This window comes from Giraffa tippelskirchi, chromosome 1 (assembly GCF_054371585.1).
Source record: "Giraffa tippelskirchi isolate mGirTip1 chromosome 1, T2T-mGirTip1v1.2.pri, whole genome shotgun sequence".
NCBI lineage: Eukaryota > Metazoa > Chordata > Mammalia > Artiodactyla > Giraffidae > Giraffa > Giraffa tippelskirchi.
In genome coordinates this window covers 192,331,082-192,355,275 of record NC_137275.1, presented here as the reverse complement: position 1 = coordinate 192,355,275, position 24,194 = coordinate 192,331,082, and the positions used below count along the sequence as shown (strand labels likewise).

The 24,194-nt window shown below is 36.4% G+C and overlaps 1 protein-coding gene across 13 annotated transcripts in view; it reads right to left on the bottom strand.

Moving 5' to 3' along the window:
* The window catches only part of UBAP1 (ubiquitin associated protein 1), a 111,610-nt gene that overhangs the window by 41,786 nt on the left and 45,630 nt on the right, over positions 1 to 24,194 (bottom strand). The window contains exon 1 of one of the 13 annotated variants that reach the window (XM_081519500.1): positions 19,733 to 19,766. The exons of 11 other annotated variants lie outside the window; for them this stretch is intronic. The gene's annotated coding sequence lies outside the window, so the exon portion shown is untranslated. Of the gene's footprint in view, positions 1 to 18,988; positions 19,257 to 19,732; positions 19,767 to 24,194 lie in introns of those variants that run through there. One more of the 13 variants, XM_081519485.1, reaches the window with a different exon arrangement.

Here is a 24,194-nt window from a genome sequence, read left to right as displayed (position 1 = left end):
TTCCCATAGAAACAAAGAAATAACAGAGCCTTGTTCCCTAAACTTAAGAACTCATACCCTCAGGGGAACACTGTGCAATAACAGGGAACAAATAAGATGGCGCAATGTCATAGAATATCAAGGCTCTGAGGTTAGAAGGTTAGGGTTGCTAAGTAATTTCACAGGCAAATAAAACACCTTTATGTAAATATAAGTACCAGAATAATTTTATTTAAAGTTCTATCAAGTCTTAAAGAAAATAATTATTCCAACACATAAGTTATCCTTAAATTATCCTAACCCATAAAATGGAAGCAGACAAACACAGCTTTGAAGTTTAGTTTTATACAGGATTTATTTATTGCCTAGCTTTCTCCCCTAGGCTTTAAGCACTGCAAATACAAGAACCACTTTGGTTTTGTTCACTATTTCACCAAACATACTGTCTGTGAGTAGTGCTCAATAAGTACTTATTGAATGAATGTTGCCAAATTTCCAAGTTATTATATGAGATTAGCATAATACTGACACCAAAAACTTGAACAGGGAAGGAGAAAAACAAGAAAATAAGAAACACATCTATGCGTGGGTGCTAAGTTGCTTCAGTCATGTCCAACTCTTTGCAACTCCATGGACTGTAGCCTGCCAGGCTCCTCTGTCCATGGGATTCTGGAGGCAAGAATACTGCAGTGGGTGGCCATGCCCTCCTCCAGGGAATCTTCCCTACCCAGGGATCGAACCTGGGTCTCCTGCATTGCAGATTCTTTACCTTCTGAGCCACCAGGGAAGCCCACATATACTTATCACTAATTTCTAATTAAAACAGTAGTAAATTGAATTAAACAGCAGACTTCTGGCTGTAGGATACTTTTCAGGAAAAATTAGTGTTGACTTCAACACAAAATTTCAAAGAAGGAAAAGAAAAAGAAAAAATAGAAAGGAAGGAATCTATAAGTTAAAAAAAAGAGCATAAGAGATAAATCTAAAGCCATCACAATATACAGATTTCTTTATTTGGATACCAGATCCTAACCCAAATAAACTGAGGAAAAAAGACAAAACAATTGAGAAAATATGAACACCCATTGGACATATGATAATATTAAATAATAAGTTAAATTTTAAGGTAGGATAAAGGTATCAGGTTTTTTTTTTTTAATTCCTATCTTTCAGAGATACACCAAAATATATTTACAATTAGAAAGCTACATCTGGGATTTGTTCCAAAATAACTTTGAAGAGGACATGTACATGAAACAAAATCATTATAGTAACTATAAATGCAGTATAATCTCTAAAATCTGTGAATCACTATACTGCACACCTGAAATTTATTTTTAAAAAAGGAACAAAAAAGATTAACAGCTGTTACAGTTAGATCTACATTTATAAGTTTTGAACATTATAAAATAAAGAATTAAAACAAAAAGATGTTACTGCCATAGTGTAAAATGACAGAGGCTGCAAATAATCACATTTAAATTTTCTAAATTTTCTAATTTTAATTTTCTAAAACTATGTATTAAACCTAACTCATAACTGGCAACCATCATGTCAATAATCTATAGTTTTAGCACATGCTAAAACTAGTGGGTTCAAGTTCCACAAGAATAACAGGATATGTATATGGTCTCAAAGTATCCCCCCAATATATTTTTTTATTAATTATAGTGGAGAAAACAGTAACTTTCTCTTGGCAGACACCACTTTAACCAAGTGACCAAAACTGATTAATAACACCACCAGTAACAAGACAAACTGACACCTCCATATATGATATACTGAAAACACATCAATTTTGCAGTATTCCTGCCAAAAATTAATCTATCATGAGAGGGTATCAAACAACCTGAATCTAATCATGAAGAAGTATCAAGACAAACTGATCTTGAGAGACATTCTATAAATGATCCGTACTCTACAAATATGTCAAAATCATGAGACAAAGACTGAAAACCTGTTTCGGATTAAATACAGTCAGTTTAAGTGACAAAACTACTAACTAAATGCACTACTTGATCCAAGATGCTTTTATGTTGTTAAGGATATTGCTGGACAATGGGTGACTCAATAACAGTTAATTTCCTGATTTTGATCATTAATATGTGGCTATGTAAGAGAATATTCTTATTTTTAGAAAGCACACACTGTAAAGTACTAATAGGGTATCATGCCTGCAATATTTCAAGCAATTATGAAAAAGATAGTTATGTATAATGTAAATACAAACAGAGGACAGATAGATGACACAGGAGGAGAATAAATGAAGATAAAAAATATGAAACACTTAAGTATCTCTGTAGAAGGTATACAGGAACTCTTTGTACTATTATTGAGAGTATTCTGGTGAATCAGAAATTGTATCAAAATAAAAAACTTAAAACTGTTTAACAGCTGTTAGTTCTGGAAGAAAGTAAAAAGAAAGCTTTGATATTCTGTTTTCTATACTTCTATAATTTTTATTCTGGAGCTGAAAAATTCAATAACTGAAATAAAAAGTTCACTAGAGGGGTACAAGAGCAGATGTGAACAGGCAAAAGGAATAATCAGCAAACTTGAAGATACATAAATGTCTACAAAGAAAGGAAAAAGAATAAAGAAAAGCTAAAAGAGTCTAAAGGACCTGTGGGATGCCTTTAAGCATAACAACATCCCCTTTACAGGAGTCTCAGAAGAGAAAGGACGACAGAAAGACTATCTAAAATATAATGGCCAAAATCTTCCCAGATGTGATGAAAAACATCAATCTATATATCCAAGCAGCTCAATGAACTCCAAGTAGGATAAACTCAAAAAGCTTCAAACCCAAACACATTATAACCAAGCTGTTGAATGACTCTTTAAAACCAAGAGAAGGAACTCATCATTCACAAGAGAGCCTCAATAAGATTAATACCCAATTTCTAATAAGAAACTATGAAGGACAGAAGACAGTAGGATGACATATTTAAATTGCAAAATAAATTAAAACACTGTCAACCAAGAATACTGTATCTGGCAAAACTGTCCTTCAGAAATGAGGGAAAAATTGAAATATTCTCAGATATATAAATCTGAAGGAGTTTCTTGCCAGTGGACCTGGCCTATAAGATATGTTAAAAATCCTTCAGGCTGAAATGGCAGAATACTACACTAACTCAAAGCCCTAAGAAAAAGTAAAGATCTCTGCTAAGGATACATAGGCTAATAGCTTTTCTGGTTTCCAGTTCCTCTTTTTTCTTGTACAGAATTTTTTTTAATGCACAAGAATTATTATAAATCTATGTTATTGTCTTCCCATGTCTGGTTTATTCACTTACCAAAATGTCCTCTAGGTTTACTCATGTTGTATATAAGTTGCAGTCTGTGACAACAGCATTTAAAAGGGATAGGATGGAACCATATAGTTCCATATAGAGTCTCTGTATGATATTGAAGTGGGTTATCAGTTCAAACTAGACTGTTAGAAATTTAAGATGTTAAACATAATCCTCAAGAGAAATGAAAACATACACTCACATAGACAAAGTGAAAACAACCCAAATGTCCATCAACTGATGAATGGATAAATAAAATATGATATGCCCACACAATGGAATATTATTTGGCAATAAAAAAATACTATGGCATGGTTAAACACAGAAAATATGCTGAATGTAAGAAGTAAGTCACAGAAGACTACATATTATGTTTTCATTTATATGAAATGTCTAGAATAGGCAAATCCACAAAGTAAATTAGTGGCTGCAAGGGGCTGAGGGAAGAGAGTCATAGGGAATGAATGTTAATAGCCATGAGGCTTCTTTTTAGGGTACTGAAAACTCTCTGGAACATTTTCAGTAGACTGCAGTGACGGTTTTACCACACTGTGAAAATACTAAAAACCACTGAACTGTACACTTTTAATGAATGAATTTTGTGGTACATGAACTATATGCTAACAAAGCTATTTTTAAAAATCCAGCCCTCAATACAGAAAAGGACAGAAGGTAGGAAAAACTACCACAATGAAAGTGTTTCAAGCTCAGGATCAATGGTTTTAAGCAGTTCCCAAATCTGTCTAACAAGACTTTCTCAGGAGAGAACTGAAATAATGAAAAAGAGAAATAAAACCTCTAAGAGCCGGTACTCACCTCTTCCAATTCAAGAGATGAGTACCAAGGAAAATGCACTCGTAAAAACTGAAATCTAGATACATCATAAAAATTTAGATCACCAGATTTTTAAAAATCTGAGTAACAAATAGCTTCCAGATAGACAGTGGTTATCTTAAAAGGAAAGAGTAAGACTAGCCTCAAGAACTTTCACTATCTATAAAAGTATGGAGGTTATAAAGTATGGAGCTATTATCTTCAAAAAATCTAATTAAGAATAGTTCTAAAGATTTCCCTGGTGGTTCAGTAGTTAAGAATCCACCAGCCAATGCAGAGGAGACAGGTTCAATCCCTGCTCCAGGGAGATTCCACATGCCACGGGGCAATCTTGTGGAATGTGCACCTGTGTGTCACAACTACTGAGCTGGTGCTCTAGAGCCCATGCTCTGCAACAAGAGAAGCCACATCAAGGAGAAGCCCACACAATGCAACTAGAGAGTAGCTCCCTCTCGCCCCAACTGGAGAAAGCCCCACACAACAACAAAGAGCCAGCACAGTCAAAAATAAATAATAAATAAAATATAGTTCTAAAATTAGAATTCTAGTATCCAAATGAGTTGGCAAAATGAAAACATTTCAACATCCAAAGACTGAAAATTCACTATTCATTGATTTCTCCCTGAAAAAAGAATCCAGATAAATAGTTCAGCAAAGCATAAAATTAATCTAAAGTAAGTGAAATGTAAAACATCAGAAAAGGCAGTGGGCAGGGACTTCCCTGGTGAAAAAATGGTTAATAATTCACCTTGCAATCCAGGGGACACAGGTTCGATCTCTGTTCAGGGAACAAAAATCCCACATGCCAAAGAGCAACTAAGCCCATGCACCTCAAATTCTGAGATTGCAAGCTCTGGAGCCCTCACACCACAACTAGAGAGTCCATGTACTGCAATAAAAGATCCCAAGTGCCACAACTAAGACCTGATGCAGCCTAATAAATATTTTTTAGAAAGACAGAAAAAGCAGTGGGCAAATAAATCAGTAAAATATATTTAGTCCAAGGTAACTCCCAACATAAAAGTAATAGATCTGGAACTGAAATCTGAGATGACCTAAAATGGGAGAAATCTGGGAAAGGAAGAAGTAAAACAAACTTGTCTTATTGTAGAGATCACACATGCAGCACACATAGATTTAATGTATAAAAATTACATATAAAAATTTTAACAACCAACAGGAAAAAAGGAGTAAGATAAGCAACTTTCAAGTAACTAAAGAAGTCAAATATAGAAAATTCATCAAAAGGAAGAATGATTTTGAAAAACAAGAAAAAAGGAAGGAAAACAGAAAATGTAGAGTAAGAATAAAACTAAATATATTTTTAATCACAATTAACATGAAAAAATTTACTCCCTCTGTTCAAAGACCAATTTTCAGCCCGGGTCCAAAAAGAAAAAGTATAAAAGATAAGCCTTTTAGAAAATGGGAACACACAGGCAAGGAACTGTTATGGGAAACAGTGTGTTTCAAGTCTAGCAAACAAAATCAACAAAGGCTCCTCATCCTTTGAAAATTATCAACTAACATATTTTGCTTCAGATTACTGCATTCAGCAATTAAGATAACAAAATTATTGGCAACTGTGATAAGGTCTCTACTTCTAAAGCTGAAGGTACATTCATGTCTACACTGACCTGTGAGTCCCTGAAAATCAAACAGAAAACCCTCTAAAGGTAAAAGATTTTTTTTTAAAGTTAAAGATATAATTTCAGCATACATATGTACTAAATCTTTTGAAACTCCTCTCAAAAATAACCAAAGCTCTACCACCCTCCAAAGAGTGCAAAAGTATTTCACTAAGTTTCTCCTCTCACCATCACATAAATTTTTAAGAAGTCATAAAAAGAATGAGAATACTGGCATATTTTAGGGTAAAAAAAAAATCACAGCAGATAAAAATGTCAACACAGTGAACTTTGTTCATTAGCAAAATATTAATATTACTTTTTCATAACCATGTTGAATAGAAATACAAATCCTACCAGGTTACTAGACCCAAGTTGCTTAAATATAACATCCCAGTGTCTAACTGAAATTTCCAACTACCAAGTCACAAATATGACATATAGGTTTGCTGTACTATAGAAATGGAAGCTTCTGTTAAAAGTATATTTAGGAAATTCCAAACATAAAGGATTTGCTTAATTGCAGCATTTACATAATACAGAACTATTTCTAAGGCAAATGCAAACATAAGTTGTAAAAATCCTCATTCCCTAATACAATAATATTATGACTTCTATCAACATAGTGTACAAATTATCCAACTATGTACGAACTAGTTAACTTACCTATAATGCAACTACTGTATATTATTTTCAGAAAAATGAGAAACATTGACAACTGTAAGCAAGAACAGTGGTCTGGAAAACTACCTATAGCACAATGGAACCATCAGTGCCTGGACCCATATTAAAAATCAGAATACCACTGATTTCAAATTTTAAATGTGTCAGTTCTTTTCTAAATAATAATTAAGAAAAACAGAAGAGATCTGTAAAAAAAAAAAGAAAAAGAAAAACAGAAGAGAAAAAATAATAAAGCCAAAAGTAGATTCTTTGCAAAGGTCAATAAAATTGATAAAACCCCAGGCTAGGCTATTTAGAAGAAAACAAAATGCCTGATTTTAGGAATGGAAGACTTCTGAACATCACTATAGATCTTACAAAGACTAAAAGAGAATATAATACAGAAACAATTTTATGTCAAAAGTTTGGCATTTTAGGTGAAATGAACCAATTTCACAAAAAATACAAACTACCAAAGCTCACCCGAAATGCAATAAATAGCCTCAATAGCATACCTTTCAAAGAAACTGAATTTGAAGTTAAAAATCTTATAAAGAAAACTCAGGGCCCAGCTGGCTTTACTGGTGAAATCAACTATTCAACACAAACTCTTTCAAAATATTAAAGAGAAAGGAATAATTTCCACATCAGTTTATAGGGCAAAAAATTATCTTGATACAAAAAGAGCCAATACGTTACAAGAGAAAACGATAGGACAATATCCCTCCTAAACATCAATGCAAAAATTCTTAAAAGTTTAGTAACTCAAATCCAACAACATATAAAAGTATACCATACAGGGACAAAGTCAAGTTTTTCCCAGGAATGCAAAATTGGTTGCATATATTGGTTGAATATAATTAAAAATAATTGGTTGAATATCTTTTTAAAAAATTAATAAGTGCACCGGCTTCCCTGGTAGCTCAGAGGTAGAGAATCTGCCTGCCAAAACAGGAGACACAGGTTCAATCCCTGACCCAGAAGATCCCACATACCACCGAGCAACTAAGCTGGTGTACCACAACTACAGAAGCCCACATGCCCTAGAGACTCTGCTCTGCAACAAAAGGAGCCACCGCAATGAGAAGCCCCTGCTCATCACAATTAGAGTAAAGCCTGAGCAGCAATGAAGACACAGCACAGCCAAAAATTATTAAATATAAATAAAACTAAAAAAACATTAATCATAAAGAAAGAAATAAAGAAAAAAAAACATTAATCAGTGCAATTCACCATGTTGGCAAATTAAAAAAGCAAAACCATACAATTATCTCAAGAGACACAGAAAGTTCATTTGACAAAATTCAACACCCATCCCTGAAAACCTGAGTAAACTAAGAATAGAAGGGGATTTCCTCAACTTGATAAAGGGCATCTATTTTTTTAAAAAAAGCCATAGTCTACATCATACCTAACAGAAAAGACTTTCCTCTTAAGTTCAGGAATAAGGCAAGGATGTCCACATTCCATCACTTTTATTCAATCTTGTATTGGAGGTTCTAGCCAGTACAAAAAAAAAAGAAGAAGAAGAACATAAAAAAGAGGCATCCAGATTGGAAAAAAAACTATGAAACCTTATTCATGGACAGCAAGGTCTATAGAAAGTTAGAATAATAGAACTAATAAACTATACACAAGTTTAGCAAGAGTGGAGAACATAAGATCAATACATAATTATTACATTTTATATCCTAGCAATGAACAATCAGAAGTTGAAATGTTAAAAATCACCATGTACAGTTTCAGTTCAGTCACTCAGTTGTGTCCGACTCTTTGCAACCCATGGACCGCAGCATGCCGGGTTTCCCTGTCCTTTGCCAACTCCCAGAGCTTGCTCAAACTCATGTCCATTGAGTCGGTGATGCCATCCAACCATCTCATCCTCTGTCGTCCCCTTCTCCTCCACCCTTCCATCTTTCCCAGGATTAAGGTCTTTTCAAATGAGTCAGCTGTTCGCATCAGGTGGCCAAAGTATTGGAGTTTCAGCTTCAACATCAGTACTTCCAGGACTGATTTCCTTTAGGATTGACAGGTTTGATCTCCTCGCAATCCAAGGGACTCTGAAGAGTCTTCTTCAACATTACAGTTCAAAAGAATAAATTTTTTGGCGCTCAGCTTTCCTTACAGTTCAACTCTCACATCTGTGCATGACTACCGGAAAAACCATAGCCTTGACTAGACAGACCTTTGTTGGCAAAGTAATGTCTGCTTTTTAATATGCTGTCTAGGTTGCTCATAGCTTTTCTTCCAAGGAGTAAGCGTCTTTTAATTTCATGGCTGCAGTCACCATCTGCAGTGATTTTCTAGCCCAAGAAAAGAAAGTCAGCTACTGTTTCCACTGTCTCTCCACCTATTTGTCATGGAGTGATGTAAGCGGATGCCATGATCTTAGTTTTCTGAATGCTGAGTTTTAAGCCAGCTTTTTCACTCTCCTTTTTCACTTTCATCAAGAAGCTCTTTAGTTCTTCTTCACTTTCTGCCATAAGAGTGGTGTCATCTGCATATCTGAGGTTATTGATATTTCTCCCAGCAATCTTGATTCCAGCTTGTGCTTCACCCAGCCTGGAATTTCACATGATGTACTCTGCCTATAAGTTAAATAAGCAGGGTGACAATATACAGTCTTGATGTACTCCTTCCCCAATTTGGAGCCAGTCTGTTGTTTCATGTCCAGTTCTAACTTGACCTGCATACAGATTTCTCAGGAGGCAGGTAAGGTGGTCTGGTATTCCCATCTCTTCCAAGAATTTTCCAGTTTGTTGTGATCTACACAAAGGCTCTGGCATAATGAATAAAGCAGATGTTTTTCTGGAACTCTCTTACTTTTTCGATGATCCAACAGATGTTGGCAATTTGATCTCTGGTTCCTCTGCCTTTTCTAAATCCAGCTTGAACGTCTGGAAGTTCACGGTTCATGTCCTGTTGAAACCTGGCTTGGAGAATTTTGAGCATTACTTTGCTGGTGTGTGAGATGAGTTCAATCGGGTAGTAGTTTGAGCATTCTTTGGCATTGCCCTTCTTTGGGATTGGAATGAAAACTGACCTTTTCCAGTCCTGTGGCCACTGCTGAGTTCTCCAAATTTGCTAGCATATTGAGTGCAGCACTTCCACAGCATCATTTTTTGGGATTTGAAATAATTCAGCTAGAATTCCATCACCTCCTCTAGCTTTGTTCAGAGTGATGCTTCCTAAAGCCCATTTGACTTTGCATTCCAGGAGGTCTGGCTCTAGGTGAGTGATCACACCATCACGGTTATCTACGTCATGAAGATCTTCTTTGTATAGTTCTTCTGTGTATTCTTGCCACCTCTTCTTAATATCTTCTGCTTCTGTTAGGTTCATACAGTTTCTGTCCTTTATTGTGCCCATCTTTGCATGAAATGTTCCCTTGGTACTTCTTAATTTTCTTGAAGAGATCTCTAGTCTTTCCCATTCTATTGTTTTCCACTATTTCTTTGCATTGATCACTGAGGAAGACTTTATCTCTCCTTGCTATTCTTTGGAACTCTGCATTCAAATGGGTATATCTTTCCTTTTCTCCTTTGTTGCCTTTAGCTTCTCTTCTTTTCACAGCTATTTGTAAGGCCTCCTCAGACAACCATGTACAAGAGCACCCAAAGTTATGAAATACTGAGGAATATATCTCACCAAAAAAATGTGTAAGACTTGAACACTGAAAACCACAAAGCACTGCTGAAAGAAATTTAAGAAGACTATCTCAGTCTGTTCAAGTTGCTGTAACAAAATACTTTAGACTGGGTGGCTTATAAAAACAGGAATGCATTTTTCACAGTTCTCAAAGCTTTGGAAGTTCAAGATCTAGACAAAAGCAGATTCGGTGTCTGGTTACAGACTGCTTCCTGGTTCGTTGATAGCTGTCTTTTTGCTATAACCTCACATGGCCGTGGAAGGGGGTAAGGGACCTTTTTTTATAAGGGTACTAATCCCATTCCTGAGGGTTCCTCCTCATGACCTAATTATCTTCCAAAAACCCAACCTCCAAATATCACCACACTGAGGACTAGGTTTCAACTTACAAATATCGGCATACACAAATTTTCAACCTATAGCAAAGATCTAAATAAATGGCGAGACAGATATACCATGTTCACAGGTTCTAGCTCAGTATTTTTAGGGCATTGACTCTCCCCAAATTGATCTGTAAATTCAATATAACTGCAAACAAAACACTAACATGTTTTTTGTAGATAGTCTAACAAGCTAATTCTAAAATTCACAGAAAACTGTGAAAGGCCTAAACAGTCAAAACAACACTGGGAAACTTCCTGATTTCAAAATTATACAGCTATAGTTATCAAGATAGTGTGATGGCATACAGACAGATAAGTAGATCAAAAAAAACAGAACAGAATCCAAAATCAGATCCTCATATACACAGACAAAATATTTTTAAGGTGCAAGAGCAATTCAATAGAGGAAGGGTAATCTTTTCAACAAAAGGTGCTGGAACAAACAGATATCTATATTAAAAAAAAACAACAACCTTCCATTCATATCTCACACCACATATTAAAAAAATTAACTAAAAATGGACCAAAGACTTTGTAAAATCTAAAACCATATGTCTAGAAGAGAACATAGGAGAAAATCTTTCCAACCTGTGATTAGGTACACCTAACCACACCTGTGATTAGGTAACATCTTAGATACAACACCACAGCACAAATCATAAATGGAAAAATATAGCATTAAAATTCAAAATTTTAATTCTGAAAGACACTGCTAAGAGAATAACACTGCTAAGAGAATAACTTAAGAGAAAGACACTGCTAAGAGAATAACTCTCAAATGCATGCAATATAATTTTAAATGTTTATAAGCACAGAAAACTCAGCAGTGGCCACAGGACTGGAAAAGGTCAGTTTTCATTCCAATCCCAAAGAAAGGCAATGCCAAAGTATGCTCAAACTACCACACAATTGCACTCATCTCACATGCTAGTAAAATAATGCTCAAAATTCTCCAAGCCAGGCTTCAGCAGTACGTGAACCATGAACTTCCAGATGTTCAAGCTGGTTTTAGAAAAGGCAGATGAACCAGAGATCAAATTGCCAACATCAGATGGATCATCGAAAAAGCAAGAGAGTTTCAAAAAAACATCTATTTCTGCTTTATTGACTATGCCAAAGCCTTTGACTGTGTGGATCACAATAAACTGGAAAATTCTGAAAGAGATGGGAATACCAGACCACCCGACCTGCCTCTTGAGAAACCTGTATGCAGGTCAGGAAGCAACAGTTAGAACTGGACATGGAACAACAGACTGATTCCATATAGGAAAAGGAGTACGTCAAGGCTGTATATTGTCACCCTGCTTATTTAACTTATATGCAGAGTACGTCATGAGAAACGCTGGGCTGGAAGAAGCACAAGCTGGAATCAAGGTTGCCGGGAGAAATATCAATAACTTCAGATATGCAGATGACACCACCCTTATGGCAGAAAGTGAAGAAGAACTAAAGAGCCTCTTGAAGAAAGTGAAAGAGGAGAGTGAAAAAGCTGGCTTAAAGCTCAACATTCAGAAAACTAAGATCATGGCATCCGGTCTCATCAGTTCATGGCAAATAGATGGGGAAACAGTGGAAACAGTGGCTGACTTGATTTTCTTGGGCTACAAAATCACTGCAGATGGTGACTGCAACCATGAAATTAAAAGATGCTTACTCCCTGGAAGGAAAGTTATGATCTAGACAGCATATTAAAAAGCAGAGACATTACATTGTCAACAAAGGTCCGTCTAGTCAAGGCTATGGTTTTTCCAGTAGTTATGTATGGATGCGAGAGTTGGGACTATAAAGAAAGCTGAGCACCGAAGAATTGATGCTTTTGAACTGTGGTGGTGGAAAAGACTCGAGAGTCCCTTGGACTGCAAGGAGATCCAACCAGTCCATCCTAAAGGAGGTCAGTCCTGGGTGTTCATTGGAAGGACTGATGTTGAAGCTGAAACTCCAATACTTTGGCCACCTGATGCGAACAGCTGACTCATTTGAAAAGACCCTGATGCTGGGAAAGATTGAAGGCAGGAGGAGAAGGGGACGACAGAGGATGAGATGGTTGGATGGCATCACCAACTCAATGGACATGAGCTTGGGTAAACTCCAGGAGTTGGTGATGGACAGGGAGGCCTGGCGTGCTGCGGTCCATGAGGTCACAAAGAGTAGAACACAACTGAGTGACTGAACTGAACTGAAGCACAGAAAACAAAGACTGACAACAGAATATACAGCGATTTTTAAAAAGTTAAGTTTTTGAGTAAGAAAGATTAGGGTTCAAATTCCAGCTCCGCCACTTACTAGCTACCTATCCCTTGAACAATTTAACATCTGTGAGCTTCAGATAATCAACCTGTAAAATGGGGATAATAATACCAACAACCTCATTGCTGCTAAGTCGCTTCAGTCGTGTCCGACTCTGTGCGACCCCATAGACGGCAGCCCACCAGGCTCCGCCATCCCTGGGATTCTCCAGGCAAGAATACTGGAGTGGGTTGCCATTTCCTTCTCCAAACAACCTCATTAGGTAATTGTAAAGATTAAAGAAGACAATGTATATAAAGTACTTAGAACAATCTTAATCCACGTTATGTTTTTAATAAATGTTAGCTAAACAAATATCTTTAACAGTGGATATTACCATTAGGGGAATTTTTCGCTTTTATACTTTTTCTTTTTACATATCTCTGTATTCTGAGTTTTCAAAGTAACTAGTTCATATTCCAAACAATATGATTTTTAAAACCCCTCAAATGAGTACAACTAGAACAAATAAACCTAAATGTACATGAAGTTAGAAAAGTGACAACAAACAAAAAATAATTTCATGTGACTTTGTGTGTGTGTTAGTCACTCAGTAGTGTCTGACTCTTTGTGGCCCCATGGACTGGAGCCCATCAGGCTCCAGTGTCCATGCAAATCTCCAAGCAAGAGTACTGGAGTGGGTTGCCATTCCCTTCTCCAGGGGATCTTCCTGACCCAGGGATTGAATCTGGGTCTCCCACACTGCAGGTGGATTCTTTACTGTCTGAGCCACCTTTAGAACTCAGTATTCTAACTGTGCGTATTAGCAAAACATGTACTAAGAACATAAGAACTGCAAAAACTTTAGGCTTTACTTCTTCTTGTTAGCAGTAAAATCAGCATTACTACTTTAAAGCTATTTTTGTATGTGCAATACAGCAAATAAGTAATTACATTTATTGTAAGGGACCAAGAGATTTTATGTAAGAGGGAAAAAAAGGCAAAACATTAAAGAAGTAAAAACTATTCTTAAAATTTAAAAAATACAAACATGTAATTTTTAAAAACATTTGTATAAGGACAGTACCAATGAGCATCTCTAGTACCCAAATTTTAAGCTCAATCTCATTTCTGCACTTACTCTTTTTTCTTCCAGTTTTACTCATATAATTTACATTGCTGTTATTCAGTCAGCCTGACTCTTTACGACCCCATGGACTGCAGCACTGGCCAGGCCAACCTGTGCTTCACCATTTCCTTAAGTTTGACCAAGTTCATGTCCATTGCGTTGGTGATGCCATCCAGCCATCTCCTCCTCTGACGCCCTCTTCTCCTGCCCTCAATCTTTCCCAGCATCATGGACTGTTCCAATGAGTCAGCTATTTGCATCAGATGACCGAAATACTGGAGGTTCTGCATCAGTCCTTCCAACGAGTATTCACAGTTGATTTCCCTTAAGATTGACTGGTTTGATCTCCGTGCCATCCAAGGGACTCTAAGGAGTTTTCTCCAGCACCACAGTTCGGAAGGCATCAATTCTTCGGCACTCCACCTTCTTTACAGTCCAGCTCTCACAACCATACATGACCACTGGAAAGACCATAGCCTTGACTATACAGACCTTTGTCGTCAAGAGTAATGTCTCTGCTTTTCAACATATTGTCTAGGTTTGTCATAGCTTTCCTGTCAAGAAGCAAACGCCTCCTGATTTCATGGCTTCAGTCACCATCCACAGTGATTTCAGAGCCCAAGAAGAGGAAATCTGTCACTACTTCAACCTTTCCCCCCTCTATTTGCCACGAAGTAATGGGGCCGGATGCCATGATCTTAGTTTTTTAAATATTCAGTTGACATACAGCACTGTATAATTGACATACAGCACTGTATAAGTTTAAAGTATACAGCATAAGGATTTGACTTACATGTATCATGAACTGATTATCACAAGCTTAGTGAACATCCATCATCTCATATAAATACAAAATTAAAGAAATAGAAAAAATTCGTGTGTGTATGTGATGAGAACCCAGGATTTACTTTCTAAACAACTTTCATATATAACATACAGCAGTGTTCATCACATTATAGTGTACATTACATCCTACTACTTATTTATAACTGGAAGGTTGTACCTTCTGACTGCCTTCATCCAATTCCCACCCCCCCCCTCATTTCTGTAGTCACAAATCTAATCTCTTTTTTTATGAGTCTGTTTGTTTTTCAAGTATATTTGACCTACAACACTATGTTAGTTCCTGTTACACACACAGTGATTTGGTATTCCTATACATTTCAAAATGATCACTATGATAAATCTAGTTATGATATGTCACTATATAGCTACCGACTATGTATCCCACACTGTACATTTCATCCTCATAACTCATTTACAACAACCATCTATTTGTTCTCCATATCTATTGTTTCTGTTTTGTTATGTTTGATCATTCGTTCTGTGTTTTAGATTTCATATAAGTGAAATCATGCATTATTTGTCATTGTCTGATTTATTTCACCTAGCATAATATCCTCTAGGTCCATTCATGTTGTTACAAATGGCAAGGCTTCACTCTTTTTTATGACTGAGTAGTATTTCATTTTATATATATATTGATATGCATATATGTATGCTATATATCATTCATCTGCTGATGGACACTTGGGTTGCTTTCATATCTCAGCTACTGTAAATAATGCAGCAATTAACACAGGGATGCATGTATCTTTTCTAATTAGTGTTGTTGTTTTCTTTGGATAAATATTCAGGACTAGGACTGCTGGATCATATGGTAGTTCAATTTTTAATTTTGGGGAGAATCTCTACACTGTTTTCCATAGTGGCTGCAACAATTTATATTCCTACCAAGAGTCCATGAGGGCTCCCTTTTCGCCACATCCTCGCCAACACTTGTGATTTGTTGACTTTTTGATAATAGCTATTCTGAGAGGTGTGAAGTAATATTTCACTGTGGTTTTGATTTGCATTTCCCTGATGATTAGTAATATCGAGCATCTTTTCATGTGCCTGATGGCCATCTTGTATGTCTGCACTGAGAAATGGTTGCTTTCAGATATGGAAAAAGAACTTATAAGATAAACCTGGGCCATTTGTTGTACATGAAAATAAGAAATTTTCCAAAGATTTATAGGTTATATCAAAAGGCTACCAAATTTTTAACAACTTGTGCATTGTTTTAAACACATACTATAAAGCCACAAGTCTATGATGATGTTCAAAGATCCATAGAAAACCATCAGAAAAAAACAAACAAACCACAAATAACCTACTACCATTAAGAGATGACTATTATACCAATAGTCATTATACCAACTTTGAAATTGGTAATTAAAAGAAAATAATTAAGCATTCATCATTCCTTTCCAGTAGGAACTACACTTCAGGGTAACCCTGCTGATGAGGGAAAGCTCTTCTTTATAGAAGAATGGCACCTCATAAACATAAATATGAAAAAAACAGCATGATGATACAAGTTCATAACGTCCAATTAAATAATTGATTCAAGTAAGTATCATCAATGGATGCTAAATTAACAGAGAGCTTTATAATAGAAGGATGGGGCTGACACCATCTGAACATAACTAGAATCACAAAAAGTGGGACAACCATTCATTACGTACCTCCTGATGTGATGTAAAAAGAAGGACACAGCACCACTTCTATGATGGCTGCTACCCCCAACCAAACAACAGAAACATGAATTAAATCAAGCTTCTAACCCTTTCTTTACAAGAATTAGAGGAGCAAGCAAAAAAGACAACACAAGAAGGCACAGACAAATCCTAAATTTGGAATACCTTCAGGACAAATGGCCTGGTTTCTCCAATGAAAAGGTGATAATTACCATATCACAGAAGAGACTTAACAGACCTGAAAACCAAATAAGTGATAAGTATGGACCTGACCTGAGTTGTGAATGGAATAAACTATCTGCAAAGTGACACTTCTAAGACAATAAGAGAAATCTTCATATAGGATGGTTATTACATTATATTAAGGAATTACTAACAATTGTTAGATAATAGCATGATAATTATATTTTTTTAAAGAAAGTTAACTGTTTTATCACCTAGAGACACATAATAATGTATTTACAGGAATGTTTGATATTTGCTTTAAAATATTTCAGGCACTTCCCCAATCCCCAAAAAAGGGAGGAGAAAAGACTTGAAAAAGATCAGTCAAATGTTGATCATTGTGCAAGCTGGGCAATGGGCACACGGGAGTTCATTACACTTTCTCCTTACTCTCTGGTCCTTTTAAATTCCCATAATACTAAAAAAATAAAAAAGAAGCCTAAGATATTTTTTAAGTGGTTTTATTAGATCTAGGACTGAACAAACCATTTTGTACAATAAAGAATTTGGCTAGCCTTTGTCTCTGGTTCTGGGAAGTGAAAGTGAAAGTTGCTCAGTAGTGTCCAACTCTTGGCGACCCCATGGAATATATAGTCCATAGAATTCTCCAGGCCAGAACACTGGAGTGGGTAGCCTTTCCCTTCTCCAGGGGATCTTCCCAATCCAAGGATCAAACCCAGGTCTTTGCAGGCAGATTCTTTACCAGCTGAACCACAAGGGAAGCTCCTGGTTCTTGGAGGTATCCTCTAAATCCTTGGAATTTCCCAAGTGATACAAAAATCTTTGTTTTCCTTGGTGGGCCCCTAGACCATACTTGATAGTTTATGCTAACAAGATGACTTAGGACAGAGGATGATCATACTAGAAAGACAAATCATGTAATTAGAGGGTAAAGATTTTAAGCCATGTAATATGTTCAACCTTCAGGGAGGGGAAGAGGAGGGCTGGAGATCAAATTCAGCTTTGTGGCCAATGAATTATGCCTATGTAATAATTCAATAAAGTGAAATCTGCTGAACTTCCCTTGTTAACAATATTCTGTGGATCTGGTGACACATCCTGATTCCACTGGGAGAGTCATTTTCACATTTCGGACCTTCCCAGGTTTTACCCTACGGCATCTTCTGACTAGTTCTGATTTGTATACTTTTTGCTATAACAAATCTGTAATCATAAATATAGCACTTTTCTGACTTCTGTAAGGCGTTCTAGCAAATTATCTAACCTGAGGGCTGTGTGGGAACCTCTAAATTTGTAGCCAGTTGTTTCAAGATGTTCTGGAAACCCTTGAGCTTGTGGCTGATACCTGAGGCCAGTCTTCTGAATGACTATGCCTTTAACCTGTGTGCATGTGTGCGTGCATGTGTGCGTGCATGCGTGCTTAGTGCCTCAGTCATGTCTGATTCTGCAACCCTTTGGACTGTAGCCTGTCAGGCTCCTCTGTCCATGGGACTTTTCAGGCAAGAATACTAGAACAGGTTGCCATTACCTCCACCAGGTTATCTTCCCGGCCCAGGGATCAAACGCACGTCTCCTGCAATGGCAGGTGGATTCTTTACCACTGTGCAACCAGGGAAGCCCATTAACCTAATTCTAGGTAGTGTCAGAATTGCACTGTGAACTCACAAAAGACATTTAGGGGACAAGTGAGGAAATGTGAGTAAGTACTGATAAAATATGCTAATACGAAATTATTGTTGGGAGTTCCCTGGTGGTCCAGTGGTTGGGACTCAGCACTTTCATTGCCATGGCCCAGGTTCAATCCCCAGTCAGGGAACTAAGATCCCACAAGCTGGGTGGCGTGGCCAAAGAAAAAAAAAAGAGAGAAACATTTTTTACCGTAGATGGTTGGGCATGGTTAACAGTAGTGTATTTATGAAGAAAAATGTCCTCTTTTTTTTTTTGAAGTTATGTAACATTCTAGTGTAAAATGACTAAAATGTAACTCAAAAATATTTCTGAAAATAAATCAGACAGCAAAAATGTTGTTAAATCTTGTTAAAAGGATACCCACAAGAAATTGTACACAATTAACTAAAACAAGTCAAAAGAGCATAGTAAGAAAACACAGGAATATGCAAATCAAATTCTAGAGAAAAGAGGTATGTTATCTGGCTTTCATTTTTTCCCTCAATGGAAAAACTAGCTAAATAATTACTTTTGTGTGTGTGTGTGTGTGTGTGTTAGTCGCTCAGTCATGTCTGACTTTTTGCAACTTCATGGACTGTAGCCTGCCAGGCTCCTCTGTTCTTGGGATTCTCCAGGCAAAAACTGGAGTAGGGAATCATTTCCTTCTCCAGCGGATCTTTCCAACCTTTTGTTCCCCCCTTAAAGTTGGTTTCCAATCAATTTCTGTTGATTTAAAAAAACATCCCTGCCTGGTCACAACAAAAGGCAATTAATTTCTCACACTTATATGTCTCATTCATTCAACATCTGTTTAAGGTGTACCTACTATTACTGCCTGGTACTTCTCTAAGTACTTTGCCCACAAAGGTTCATATAGTCAAAGCTATGGTTCTTCCAGTAGTCATATACAGACGTGAGAGGTGGAACAACTGATGCTGAAGCTGAAGCTCCAATACTTGGCCAGCTGATACAAAGAGCCGACGCATCGGAAAAGTCCCTGATGCTGGGAAAGATTGAGGGCAGAAGAGGGTGTCAGAGGATGAGATGACTGGATGGCATCACCGAATGGACATGAAATGAACTTGGTCAAACTTAAAGAAATGGTGAAGGACAGGGAGGCCTTGTGTACTGCAGTCCATGAGGTCACAAAGAGTCAGATATGACTTAGTGACTAAACACACACACACACACTTCTCTAAGTGGCAGCTATAACAGGACAAAACACCTCACTGAAATTAATTCTAATGGGGGATGTTCTCTGGTGGTCCAGGTTGGGAACCGCCTGCCAATGCAGGGAATGTGGGTTCAATCCCTGGTCTGGGAAGATTCCACATGCCATGAGGCAATTAAGCCCATGGGCCACAACTACTGAAGCCCGTGCTCTACAACAGGAGAAGCCACTGCAACAAAAAGCCCTTGCACCACAATTAAGGAGCAGCCCCTACTAGCCACAACCAGAGAAAAGTCCACGTGCCAACAACAAAGACTCAGCACAGTCAAAAATTAAACAAATAGACTATTAAAAATGTAAAAAGACAAACATAAGCATAAAAGAATAAATAAAACTTACTGAGAATTCCTGGATAAAATGTAGTATATTACCTTTAGAAAATAAGGATATTAGCTGTCAGTGAAAAAGTATTATGCTTCTAATGAAGCATATATTAAAAACTTTACATAATTTTCAAAACTATATGTTGAAGTCTTACTTAGTTTTGAAAATACCTTCACATACATCATCTTATCCAAACCTTACATTCTATGAGATATAAGCAAGTATTCCTATTCTTGTTTCACAAACTAAAAAGTTCAAGTCTGAAAGAGATGGTTAGTTTTTAAAAAGGAAACCTGAACTACAACTTTAGACCTTTAAACTCACTCTACAGTTCTGTTCGTTACAATATAATCTCTCCAGGCAAAAGACACTAATTAAAAAGCTTACAATAAATTAAATTTTTTAAAAATCTCATAAGTCCCAAATCAACCTCACGTTATAGTAAATTCAAAAGTTTACTATTCAGAGTATGATCCTTGAGACATCAACATAACCTGAGAATTTCTTTAAAAATGCACAATCATAAACCTACCCAGAACTACTGAATCAGAATCTACATTTTACCACAATCTCCAGGTGATTTACATGAACAATAAAATTTAACAAGGATTGAGAACAGTTCAAAAGAACTTTCCCAATGATAAAAATGTTTTATATCTCCACTGTCTATGTGGCTATCATACTGGACAGATCAAGAACATTTCAAACTAGAATTCTGCCTAAATATAATTTCTTACCCACTAAATAAAATAAGCCTGTTACCGTAACATGTACTCTTTCTCTAAATTCTGTCAACAATACATACAGACCAAAACCATTTTTTTTAAACATAACTCAAAATGTATAGCTTCCTAGAGACATTTGGAGTAAGACCTATGTTATTATAGAGTAAGTCATACATTATTACTGGCTGCATTATTAATTACACTTATAAAAGACTCATTTAATAATCTTCCAATAATTTTAATACAGGTTTTCAAAGAAGAAATGTTCCATTATCTTTAAATTCTGCTTATATAAAACGCTGAGATCTCTGAATAAGCCAGGTAAGTGAAATATTATTATAAAAACTACCTACTACAAGGATAAAGTTAGATTCCCTATTAAATTATAAGAACTAGGTAGAATTTCCTGTTTTAGAAAATGGATGGGGCATTTGAATGAATGAATAACAATAAACAATTCAAGACCTTCAGTGATTTTAAAGTATTTCAGAACAAAATTTGTGGTAGGTTGGTTGGTTAGTTTCCTATTGTTATTATCACTTGGAAATAGAATAACCTTTGATGGAAGAAAATTTTTTGAGATTTCACTAGCTACCCCTAAAACCCACTCTTCGTGAAAGTGAAAGTCGCTCAGTCATGTCCGATTCTTTGCCACCCCACGGACTATACAGTCCATGGAATTCTCCAGGCCAGAATATTGGAGTGTTTAGTCTTTCCCTTCTCCAGTGGATCTTCCCAAACCAGGAATCGAACAGGAGTCTCCTACATGGCAGGCGGATTCTTTACCAACTGAGCTATCAGGGAAGCTCTAAAATCCACTTCACATAATAATTTGTAATCCAACATTGGACTTTGAATTCCTCCCACAGAAAGGAATCATTTATCATACATGACATGGAATAAGGTATAATCTACCAGAAGGAGGAAAAAAGGAAGCTACTGCCCATATCCTTCCTCAATGAACTCTAAAAGGAAATGTTAACACTCCCAACTATAGGAAGATGTTAGGATTAGGAAGATCTCATTCTTACCAATGAAGGAAGAAATGAGAAAGAGGATATGAACTCTGCCTAGGACTAAGACCATGATGATAAGATGCAGCACAAAACAAGCAAAGCCAGTCTGACCTTGAGTTTCCAAAGGGTTAATAAAGGTTAATTTATTAATAAATAAAGGTTACTATTTAACAAAGGTTATTTATTAATAAATTAATAAAGGTTAATAAAGGTTAGGGATAGGCCATCCAGCAACAATGAACAGTAAGAGACTGAGAATTAAAGGTAGCCAAAGATGGAATTTAGCATCAAGATCTTTGTTTTTCTTATCTATTCACCCATCAAACCTGCAGGTAACTAAAAATTTTCTATTGCACTTTTCTATAAACTATGAGGGACATTCTAAAGTATGGTATTTATGCAAGGACTCTCAAAAATCTAAGGAAATATCTTTCACAAATATCAAAGGTGTACTGTATATCACTACACAGTATTTGCAGTATAATTAAAGCCTGGTGGATGTTTTATATTTCAACGTGATCTTTGCCAGGATCAGGACATCCAACTCCCTAGAAGAACAGTTCCTTCTCATGAAAAGAAAAAAAGTTTTTAAGAGGTTTTAATACACGAAAGAGAAATTCAAATCCCTCAAGATCTTAATAAAAATAACCTAAGAGGTAAGAGTTTAATGTGGATAGGAGACACAGCCTAAAGAACTGGGCAAAGAGTTTAAAAAACAAAATAGAAAAACTATATCCTCCATCACATATGTTCTAGCTGATTTGCAATTTTCATCATAACTTTTTTTTGGTCATGCTGCACAGCTTGCAGGATCTTAGTTTCCTGACAGGGATTGAATCTGAGCCCTCAGCAGTGAAAGCACAGAGTCCTAACCACTGGACCACGAGGGAATTTCCCATCATAAATCATAACTTTAAATAGTTTCTCCAATACTAAGAAGAGTTATTTCATTCTTTTAAAAAGTATCTAATGAAATTTAAATACCATAAACATATGATACTAACACCACCTCCCCAAAAAATACCCCCTACATATAAACAACTCTTTAACTGTGAAAATGTACATATTTCTTTTTATTTAACCATGTAATTATATTCCACCTAGGGTAAAGCGTCTGCCTGCAACGCAGGAGACCTGGGTTCGATTCCTGGGTCGGGAAGATCCCCTGGAGAAGGAAATAGCAACCCACTCCAGTATTCTTGCCTGGAAAATCCCATGGACGGAGAAGCTTGGTAGGCTACAGTCCATGGGGTCGCAAAGAGTCAGACACGACTGAGTGACTTCACTTTCACTTTCATGTTATTTGAAAATAAAGACAAAAAAACTGTTCCAAAATGTTTCCAAATCAGCCCTTTGACAATTCACAATTATTCTTGATAAAACCCAACACTAGACAGACTAGACATCAAAAAATCTCTCTGAACATATTTTAGTAGAAATCTTAACTGCTCAGAATAAGTGACTCATTATAAATTGTCCACACAAGAAAACTCTCTCACTGTCAAACCACATGGTTAACATTTAGTAAAACGTATGTGTTCACAAAGTTGCTTCAGTTGTGTCCGACTCTTTGCGACTCTATGGACTATAGCCGGCCAGGGTCCTCTGTCCAAGGGATTCTCCAGGCAAGAATACTGGAGTGGGTTGCTATGCTCTCCTCCAGGATCTTCCCAACCCAGGAACTAAACCCGACTCTCTCACATCTACTGCATTGGCAGGCAAGTTCTTTACCACGAGCACCACCTGGGAATCCCAATAAAATGTATATGTCATTCACAAATCTGTTAAGTTTCCCAGCTTGGGGAAATATACATAACCTGTGTGTACAGTTCAGGTTGCTTTTAAAACTCTTTTAAAACCCTCTGGCCTGGGACTTCCCTTGCGGTCCAGCAGTTAGGATACCGAGCCTCCACTGGAAGGGGCATGGGTTCAATCCCTGGTCAGGGAACTAATATCCTCCATGCCACATGGCTAAATAAATATTTTTAAAATAAAAAATAATTTTAAAAAAACCCTCTGGTTCTTAAAACTCCAAATACAATACAAGCACAATTCTTGAGAAGCTGGCCTTTCTAATCAAGCAAATATTGGTACTAAATGTCAGATTAGATGCCACATGACATATAAACTTTAGTACTTATTAAAATAACATGCCTAGCAGAAGAGGATTTCCTAAATATGATACAAAAAGCATAAAAGTCTGAAAAGTTCATTCAGTTCATTAAAATCATGAACTTCTCTCATCAAAAGACTATGAAGAGATGGTAAGACAAGTTATAAACTAGGAGAGAATATATGCAAACCATAAATTAACAAATAATTAGTATACAAAATACATAAAGAACTCTCAAAAATCCATCAGAAAAAAAAGAAGACTCAAAAATAGACAGAGAACTTGAACATACATATCACAAAGATACAAAAAAGATGCTCAACTTCAGGAAATGCTAATAAAATACAGTAGATACTCTTTCAAACCCAAAAAATTAGAAAAAAACTTAAAAGTCTGACAATATCAAGTGTTGGGGAGGAAGTGAAGCAGCCAAAACACACACTGCTTGCTCTTGACTCAGTAAACCACAAGATTCACAAATATCATAAACCAACTCAGTGACTCAAACACTGGAAGTGTTTAGTAAGCATTAAGCAACTGACAATGACCAATCTAAAATTCTGAGAACACAAGTGGATTACTGCCAAATACAAATTTTGGCCCTTGATGAACCAGGTCTAACC